Source organism: Delphinus delphis, chromosome 10, assembly GCF_949987515.2.
Source record: "Delphinus delphis chromosome 10, mDelDel1.2, whole genome shotgun sequence".
Classification (NCBI taxonomy): domain Eukaryota; kingdom Metazoa; phylum Chordata; class Mammalia; order Artiodactyla; family Delphinidae; genus Delphinus; species Delphinus delphis.
The window spans coordinates 20,778,476-20,787,514 of NC_082692.2; the positions used below are offsets into that span (position 1 = coordinate 20,778,476).

Here is a 9,039-nt window from a genome sequence, read left to right on the forward strand (position 1 = left end):
CTTAAAATCATTCCTAAGAGCCAGATTAAATTTACATTTCTTCAATATTGGTCAAAGAAGTAGTTATGCTCTCATAAAGGCAAAACCATAGTACATAAGCCACCAAAAATGCCAGAGTGCCATCTACTGGTAAACATATAAACAGACAAGGCACTAAGGAGCCAGGCAAAATGTTTACTTTCAATGATGTGTTCCTTATGTAGCTTGTATAAAATGTGAAAGAAAGATGGAAGCAAAATTGACAGATGTTATATGGTATTTTCCTGGAAAATATTTTATACTAGTAATTTATGCAAAATATAATGATATTTTTTAATGAAAAAGAAATCAGTAAAACAAGAAACATTATACAAAATGATAAACTATTGAAAGTTTTTTCCACTTCTGTCCTTCCCCCCTAGATTAGGAATAAAATTAGGATGCCAATTTTTTCAATTTATGTTCAGTGTTGTATGGGATATACTAGCCAGTATAGTATGGGAAGAAAAATAAAGGTTACTGTTAAATGTTAATTGTCTAAATACTTCAATTAAAAGGCAAAGATTATTAGAATGGATTTTTAAAATGTAAGAACTGAACATATGTTAGCTAGAACAAAAACACCTGAAATATAAAAACACAGATAAGTTTAAAATAAATGTGTAGAAAAACATGTACTATGCAAACAGTAAGCATAAAAAGACTGGATTATCTATATTAAAAACAGATAAAGTAGAGTTGAAGACAGAGAACATTTTCAGAGATAAAGAGTGACATTTTATATTGGTAAAAGGGTCAGCTCACCAGGAAAGCATAATCATAAATGTGTATGAACTTAATGACAAAGTTCCAAAATACATGAAGTAAAAATGGAAAGAATTAAAGGGAAAAATAAGCAATTCTACAATCCCAGTTGGAGATTTTAATACCTTTCATACGGTAATGATTGAATAACTAGATAAAATATATGAAAAGTCATAGAAGATCTGAAAAACCCTATCCATCACCTTGAATGAATTGATATTTATAGGATATTACACTGAATATTTGCATCCACATTCTTTTCAAGTACACATGGTTCCATTCATAATGATAGACCATATTCTGGGCCACTATACAAGTCAATAAATTTAGAGGGATTTAAATCCTATAGAGTATGTTATCCGACCTCAGGAGGGATAAGTTAGAAATCAATAAAAAATAAGATATCTAGGGGAAAACCCCCAATATTTGGAAATTAAACATACTTCTAAATAATCTACCACTTTAAAAATCATAAGAAAAATTATAAAGTATTTTGAACTACAGAATAATGAAAAATAAGGCATACAAAACTTTGTGAGAGGCAACTAAAACAGTGCCTAGAGGAAAGTTTATAGTTTAAACTGTTTACATTAGAAAACAAAGATAACCAAAAATCAAAGCTTAGATCCTGTGAAGGTGGTATATCTAAGAGAAGACACACACCTCCATCACCACCTATAAAAGTGAGATCCCAAAGGGTGATAAAGGTGAATTAGAAGTAAACAGATCTCACTTCCTGGAAACTGCAAGAATTCTGGGAACGCTGGTGCTGAGCAGAGCAGGGAACAAAGAAAAGAAAAAGAGAGAGAGAGAGAGAGACACTCTGGTAAGTTGTAACCACAAGCCAATTTTTATACATATTTGGGGTAAAATTTCACATCACTTGGGTTATCAAAACAACAACAAAAGCAAAAAACCCTCAAGCCATGAACTGAGTTTACTTCTTGACTGGTAGTATGCTAGCTGCCCGGCAAAAGCAAACACAAATCACCTCTGGAGGAAAGCACTTTCATGCCAGTCCTCAAAACCACAAATAATTTTACCAGAACAATCAAGAAAATAATAGTAAAACAACCAAGCACACAGAATGGACTGGAGGGCGAGAAGCAAGAATAGATGAATGGAGACTAGTTAGGAAGTTTCAATAAACCTGTGAAAAGTGACGGGGGATGATTTGTGTATTCCTGTTTAAAGTGAGTTTCTTGTAGACAACATATAGAGGGGGCTTGATCTGTGTGTGTGTATGTGTGTGTGTGTGTGTGTGTGTGTGTGTGTGTGTATGTGTGTGTGTATTCAATCTGACAACCTCTGCCTTTGAATTCGAGTATTTAGATAATTTACGTTAAATGTGATTATTGAGGGCTTCGCTGGTGGCACAGTGGTTGAGAATCCACCTGCCAATGCAGGGAACACGGGTTCGAGCCCTGGTCCGGAAAGATCCCACATGTCGCGGGGCAACTAAGCCTGTGTGCCACAACTACTGATCCTGAGCTCTAGAGCCCGCAAGCCACAACTACTGAGGCTGCATGCCACAACTACTGAAGCCCGCGCCCCTAGAGCCCGTGCTCCACAAGAGAAGCCACCGCAATGAGAAGCCCGCACACAGCAACCAGAGACAAGCCCACGCGCAGCAATAAAGACCCAACGCAGCCAAAAATAAATAAATTTATTTTAAAAAAATATGATTATGGATATGTGTAGATTTAAGTCTGTCACCTTATTATTACTTTTCCATTTGTTCCATCTATTCTTTGTTCCCTTCTTCCTCATTATTCTCTTCTATTGAACAACATAAATATTTTTTATTCTATTTTATTTCTTTTTGTGGCTTATTAGCCATAATTCTTTGTTTTGTCATTTCAGTGGTTACTTTAGACTTTATAGTGTACATCATTAATTTATCACAGTCCATTTTCAGGTGATATACCACTTGTATAGAATAAGAACCTTAAAACTGTTATTCCATTTCTCTTTCTTACTTTTGTGCTGGTGTTACCTTGCATTTTACTTTTATATCTTATAAATCCCACATTACATTGTTACTATTTTTGCTAAAACAGTCAATCAATTTTTACAGAGATTTAAATAACATTAAACATTTTTTAATCTATTTTCCCGTGAAGTCACAATTGCTGGTGCTTTTTATTCTTTTGTGCAGATTGGTATTTCAATTTGGTATCTTCTGTCTAAAGAACTTCCTTTAATATTTCTCGTAGTTCTAATCTGCTGGTTAGGTGTTTATTGCTTTTGGTCAGATAAAGAAAAAATATTTTACAATATTTCAGCTAAGGGCTGAGTCAGTTTTACGAAGCAAGATTACCCACTAACAAAATATTTAATTGTATAGGCGATTTTTAAAAATAAAACAGAAAACTTACATCTATGGTGTAATGAACATCATTCAATTCCTACATGTGACTAGATGAATTCCTTTATCTTTCATGTATCTGAAATAGCCCTTATTTCACCTTCATTTTTGAAAAATATTTTTGCTAGGTAAAATATTCTAGGCCTTTCATTACTTTACAGATTTTACTCCACTGTATTCTTGCTTGCATTTTTTCCAATGAGAAATCTGTGATCTATGTTTGTTCCTCTATACATAATATGACTTTTGTTCTTAGCTACTTTTAAGAATCTTCATTTGTCATTGATTTTGAGTAATTTGGTTATGTTATGTATTGGTTTAGTTTTGTTCCTGTTTCTCATGCTTATGGTTCATTGAGATTCATGGATTAGTAGGTTTATAGTTTTCACCAAATTTCAAAAAAATTCAGCCAGTATTTTTTCATATATTCTTTTTTTATCCCTTCTTCCAATTTTTTCTCTCCTTTAGGGACAGCAAGTACATATATATTTGAGACTTAAAGCTTTTCCACAGCTTATTGGTGCCGTAGTCACTTTTTATTTTTATTCTCTTTTCTCTCTGCATTTCATTTTATATAGTTTCTATTGCTATGCCTTCTAGTTTACTAATTGTTTCTTTTACAAAGTCTAATCTGTCGTTAATCCTATCCAGAGTACTTTTTATCTCATATGCCATAGTTTCCAGCTCTAGAAGTTTAATTTGTGTCTTTTAAAAATCTTTCAGGTCTCTATTTAACTTTTTGAACATATAGAATGCAGTTATGAAAACATTCGAAATGTCTTTATCTGCTAATCCCAACACCTGTGTCAGTTCTGGGTGAATTTTGATTGATTGATTCCTCTCTTATCCTAGGATATATTTTCCTTCTTGTTTGCATATTTGTTTTTTTCCAATATTAAATTTTTATCAAGATATATTTCATATACCATAAAACACACCTTTTTAAAGTGTACAATTCAGTGGTTATAGTGTATTCACAAAGTTGTACAATCATTATCACTATCTAAATTCCAGAACATTTCAAGATCTTCAACAAGAAGCCCTATATCCTTAAGTAGCAATTCCCCATTACCTCCTCTCAGCCCCTGGCAACTACTAACCTACCTTCTGCCTCTATGAGTTTGCCTATCTTAGACATGTAACATAAAAAGAATCATACAATATGTGTTATTTTTGTGTCTGGCTTCTTTCATTTAGTATGTTTTCAAGGTCCATCAGTGTTGGAACATGTATCAGTACTTCATTCTTTTTTATGGCTTAATAATATTCCACTGTATGGATTTAACACATTGTATGTGTCCATTGATCAGTAGATGGACATTTGGGTTGTTTCTACTTTGGGGGTACTGTGAATAATGCTACTATAAACAATCATGTACAAGTTTCTACATGAGTATGTTTTCAATTCTCTTAGGTATTTACATAGAAGTAGAATTGCTGGATCACATGGTAACTCTATGTTTAACTTTTTAGAGAACTACCAAACTGTTTTCCAAAAATGTTGCACCATTTTACATCCCCACAAGCAACGTATGGGGTTCCAATTTCTCCACTTGTTATTGTCTGGGTTTTTTTTATTATTATTATAGCTAACCTAGAGGATGTGAAGTGGTATCTCGTGGTTTTGTTTTACATTTACATAATGACTAATGTTGTTGAATATCTTTTCAGGTGCTTATTGGGTACTTGTATGTCTTCTCTGGAATAATGTATACTTAGATCCTTTACCCATTTTTAAGTTGGGTTATTTATCTTTTTGTTATTGGGTTGTAGGAACTTTTTATATACAAGTTACCATTCTAGATACAAGTCCCTTGTCAGATATATAATTCACAAAAATTTTCTCCCATTCTGTGGGCTGTCATCTCATTTTCTTAATGGAGTCCTATGAAGCTCAAAAGTCTTTAATTTTGATGCTCTCCAACTCAGCTAGTTTTTTCTTTTATTGCTTGTGTTTTTCGTGTCATCCAAAAAACCATTGCTAAGCTAAGATTACAAAGATTTGCCCCAAAGTTTTCTTCTCAGGGTTGTATGGAGTTTTAGTGCTTACATTTAGATCTTTGTTTCATTTTGAGTTAATTTTTGTATATGGTGGGAGGTAGGGCTCCAAATTCATTCTTTTGCATATGGATTATGCACTTGTGCCACTATTGTTTGGTAATAAGATTATTCTTTGTACATTGAACTGTTTTGGCACTCTTGTTAAAATTAATTGACCATAAATGTATGGGTTTATTTCTAGACTCTACTAAATTTTATTGCCCTATAGGTTTATCCTTATGATAGTAACACATAGCCTTGATTATTGTAGTGTTATAGTAAGTTTTGAAATTGCAAACTGCGAGTCCTGCAACTCTGATCTTTTTAAAGATTGTTTTGGTTATTGTGGGCCTCTTGTATTTCCAGATGAATTTTAGGATAAGCTTGCCAATGTCTAAAAAAAAGCCAGCTGGAATTTTGATAGGCATGCACTGAGTCTGTAGAACAACTTGGGAAGTACTGCTAATTAATAATATGAAGCTTTTTAATCCATGAACATGCAATGTCTATTTATTTAGGTCAATTTAATTTCTTTCAATGATGTTTTACAAATTTCAGTGTACAATTTTGTTTTGCTTCTGTTCATTTTATTCCTAAGTATTTTGTTACTTTTGATGCTATTATAAATGATTATTTCCTTAATTTTATTTTCAGATTGTTCATCGCTAGTATATAGACATACAATGAAATTTTATATATTGATCTTGAATCCTGCAACCTTGCTGAACTCATTTATTAGATCTATATTTTTTGTATACGGATTCCTTAAGATTTTCTGTATACAAAATTATGTTATTGGCAGATAGAGTATTTGTCTTCTTCCTTTTAAATCTGGATGCCTTTTATTTCCTTGAACCTTCAGTACAATGTTGAATAGAAATGGTGAGAGCACACATCCTTTTCTTGTTAGGTGTGCTATTACCAGCTCTTCCTAGGGCCAGCCAAGCAAAATGCCCTCTTTTAAGTCCCAGCTCACCTCAGAGCAGGCTGCAGTGAAACAGTCATTCATATCATGAGAGATATAGGTACAAACTACTTGCAAAGGATGCTAAGACTTCTTTGGAGAGGTCTTTGTCATGCTCATCATTCTGAATAGCTCAGATAAGTCTTTTCTCAGGCTTTTTTTTTAAAACCTATAATCCTGTGTCCTCTCTTCTTACCTCTGGGTGTTGCTTCCTCTCTCCCCTTTGCTCATCTGAAAAATTTGTCCTCAAGATCACTTTTGCAGTGTGCTCTTATCAAACCTCTGCTAAGCTCTCTTTCTCAGAAGCCTAGGTCTTCTCTTTCATTTTCATTTTCTTCCAGTTCAAATCATTAATATATCCTACAGGAGAGAGAAACAGCTCTCTAGAAAACCAGTAGCCATCATGGATTCTGGTATTTTCTGGCACTATTCGCCATGTTAACTTGCCTACCACCTCCAACATGTACATACACACACTCTGCTCACACCCCACAGACATACCCCAGCGCACATATCACACAAACACAAACCATGTACCACAGTCCACACCTAGCACACACCACCACACACCCCACAACATACACTATACACACACATACACACCAGACACCATATCACACAAATCACACACATGCAAGCATGCATCACAGACTACATATAGCACAAACCATCACACATCTCACATATCACCCACGCCACACTACGTACATTACACGCATGTGTGCACACCTCCTATGATGTGTGTTTAGTGCAGCATAGAAAGTTACTCTCTTGTTTAACACATACCACTATGCCTGGAACCACTCTAGACACTCGAGATTCATCAATTAAAAACACAGACAAAACTCTCTACCGCTGTGGAATTTGCATTCTCATGCAGGAGGCAGACAATAAGCAAGATACATGAATAAAATATTCAGTAATAAGTGCCAAGGGAACAAAAGAGAGCACTGTTAGAGGGCTTGGGAGCGGGGGAGGGGTGCAGCTGTAAACTAGGTGGTCAGAGTAAGCCTGGCTGAGAAGAGACACCTGAAGGAGTTGAGGGAAGGCACCCTAGGGATATCTAAGGGATGACTGTTCCCCACAGAAGGAGCAGCCAGAGTCCAGGCCTTTTTAAGGAGACTCCAGTGGCCCACTTGCCATTCTGGGTCTTCAGCTTCCTACAGCCCAGACTCACAGGGTCAAGCCCAGCCTCACATACTGGAGGGGATGCATCCCCCATGGGGCAGCTCCGATTGGTCTCTCCCTAGGCTCACCTTTGGAGACCAAATCTCTGAAGCCTCATCTGCATCCCTCTCCCCTTTAAGACCTGCAGCTCTCTGTGTGAACCAGTCCCTCCTTCATGCAACAAGAAACAGGTGCAAGATGGGGCAGCTGTCACAAGACAGTCCCCATCATGAGGTTGAGGCTTTTGTCTTGCCTGTGTTGCCTGTAGTGGCAGTCTGTTTTCTTTTGGGCATTCACTAGCTTCCTTTTCCTGATCCTTTGACAGGACAAATTTGGGGTGAGCTGTGCCTACGTCCAGAGTCACAGCCACAACAATAAAGTCGTGGGAATCTGTAAGGGGTCATCATTAGATCAGGGATACAGGGGCTCGTTCTTTCTCTTCTGTCTGTGTGCTGGTTGCCTCAGGAGTAGATCTGTCCTGTACTGTGTGCAGGGCCTGCTACCACAGGACATGCCTGAGAACGATGATTCAGTCACCTGGTGGCAAAATGACAGAAGGCTCTGTGGGCACCCAGGAGGATGCAGTGCTGAAGAGAGACTCCTGTTTGGGTGGGAAGAGAGGAACCTGTTTCACAATTTTGCCTCCAGACTGAGCTGCTGGACCAGCAGGACTGTGGCTGCACCCACCTCCCCCCAGGCTCCATCTGTGGGTCCGTTGCCCTGAGCACAGGCTTCCGTGAGCTTTCAAGGTCAGCAGCTGACCTGCCAAGCTAGGGGCCCAGAGTTTACCCCAGGCAGCTCTCAGAAGCCAAATTTAACTTCCCCTGCCTGTGTCCTCAGCCTTCCTTACTGGCTCCTTTGGGCCACTGCATATATTTATTTCCTAAGCAAACACTTATTGTGCACTTATCATAAATACCTCTTACACCTAAGGCTATAAATGTGGCAGGGTCTTATTTATTTATTTTTGGCCCATTAAATAATAACTCTAAATTTGGTAGGGGCAGTATTTTTGCTCTCACTTTGAACTGCAGAGGCTGGAGCTGAGGCAGCAAGTACTCAACCCCAGACCCCACAGTCGCTCCTGCACGTTGCAGGTGATGGCCCCCAGCTGAGGCCACTCACTGCTGGGCCATTAGTGGCTCCCGTTTGCTGTCCTCGGTGCCTAACTCTGACTATTGATAAGTATTTGAATCTTGCGGAGGGATACCGAGGAGGAAAATGAGACACAGTATCAGGACAGAAAAGAATGGGAGAACGGCTTGAGCAAAGTCTCTGGTACCAATGAGCCCTATTACTGTACGGCCCCTCTTTTCACCACACCCTTCAGAGCAGTTCTAAAACAATCGGCGACTAAAAATAGTAAAACATAACATCAGCCAGAAAGGCTTATAAATCCCAAGGGGGTTGGTGGCAAAAGTAGAAAGATCTCACGTCAGGGTCTGTGAACTCGGCAGACTTCCTGCTTTTAGATCCTCTGTGCTGGGGTCACAAAAGAGTTTACTGAATTATTAAGTTGTCCCTTCGTTTTATTGCTGTAAGAAAAATATTTTTCCTACTGTCTCCCCTCCCTTTCAGAACTGAGTGCAAAAGACACCGGCAATCTCACGAGCTTCCTCCCCGGATCTACAGGGCGCCACCTCCCACCGCAGTTTCACTTCTCAGTTTAGTCCAGTCTGAGGTAACTTCCTCACCCAGATCCGGAACCGGCAGCTAC

The 9,039-nt window shown here is 37.7% G+C and overlaps 1 protein-coding gene across 2 annotated transcripts in view; it reads right to left on the bottom strand.

Moving 5' to 3' along the window:
* LOC132432692 (sodium-dependent phosphate transport protein 3) overlaps positions 1 to 9,039 on the bottom strand; it is a 65,580-nt gene that overhangs the window by 33,651 nt on the left and 22,890 nt on the right. The gene's annotated exons all lie outside the window — the stretch shown is intronic.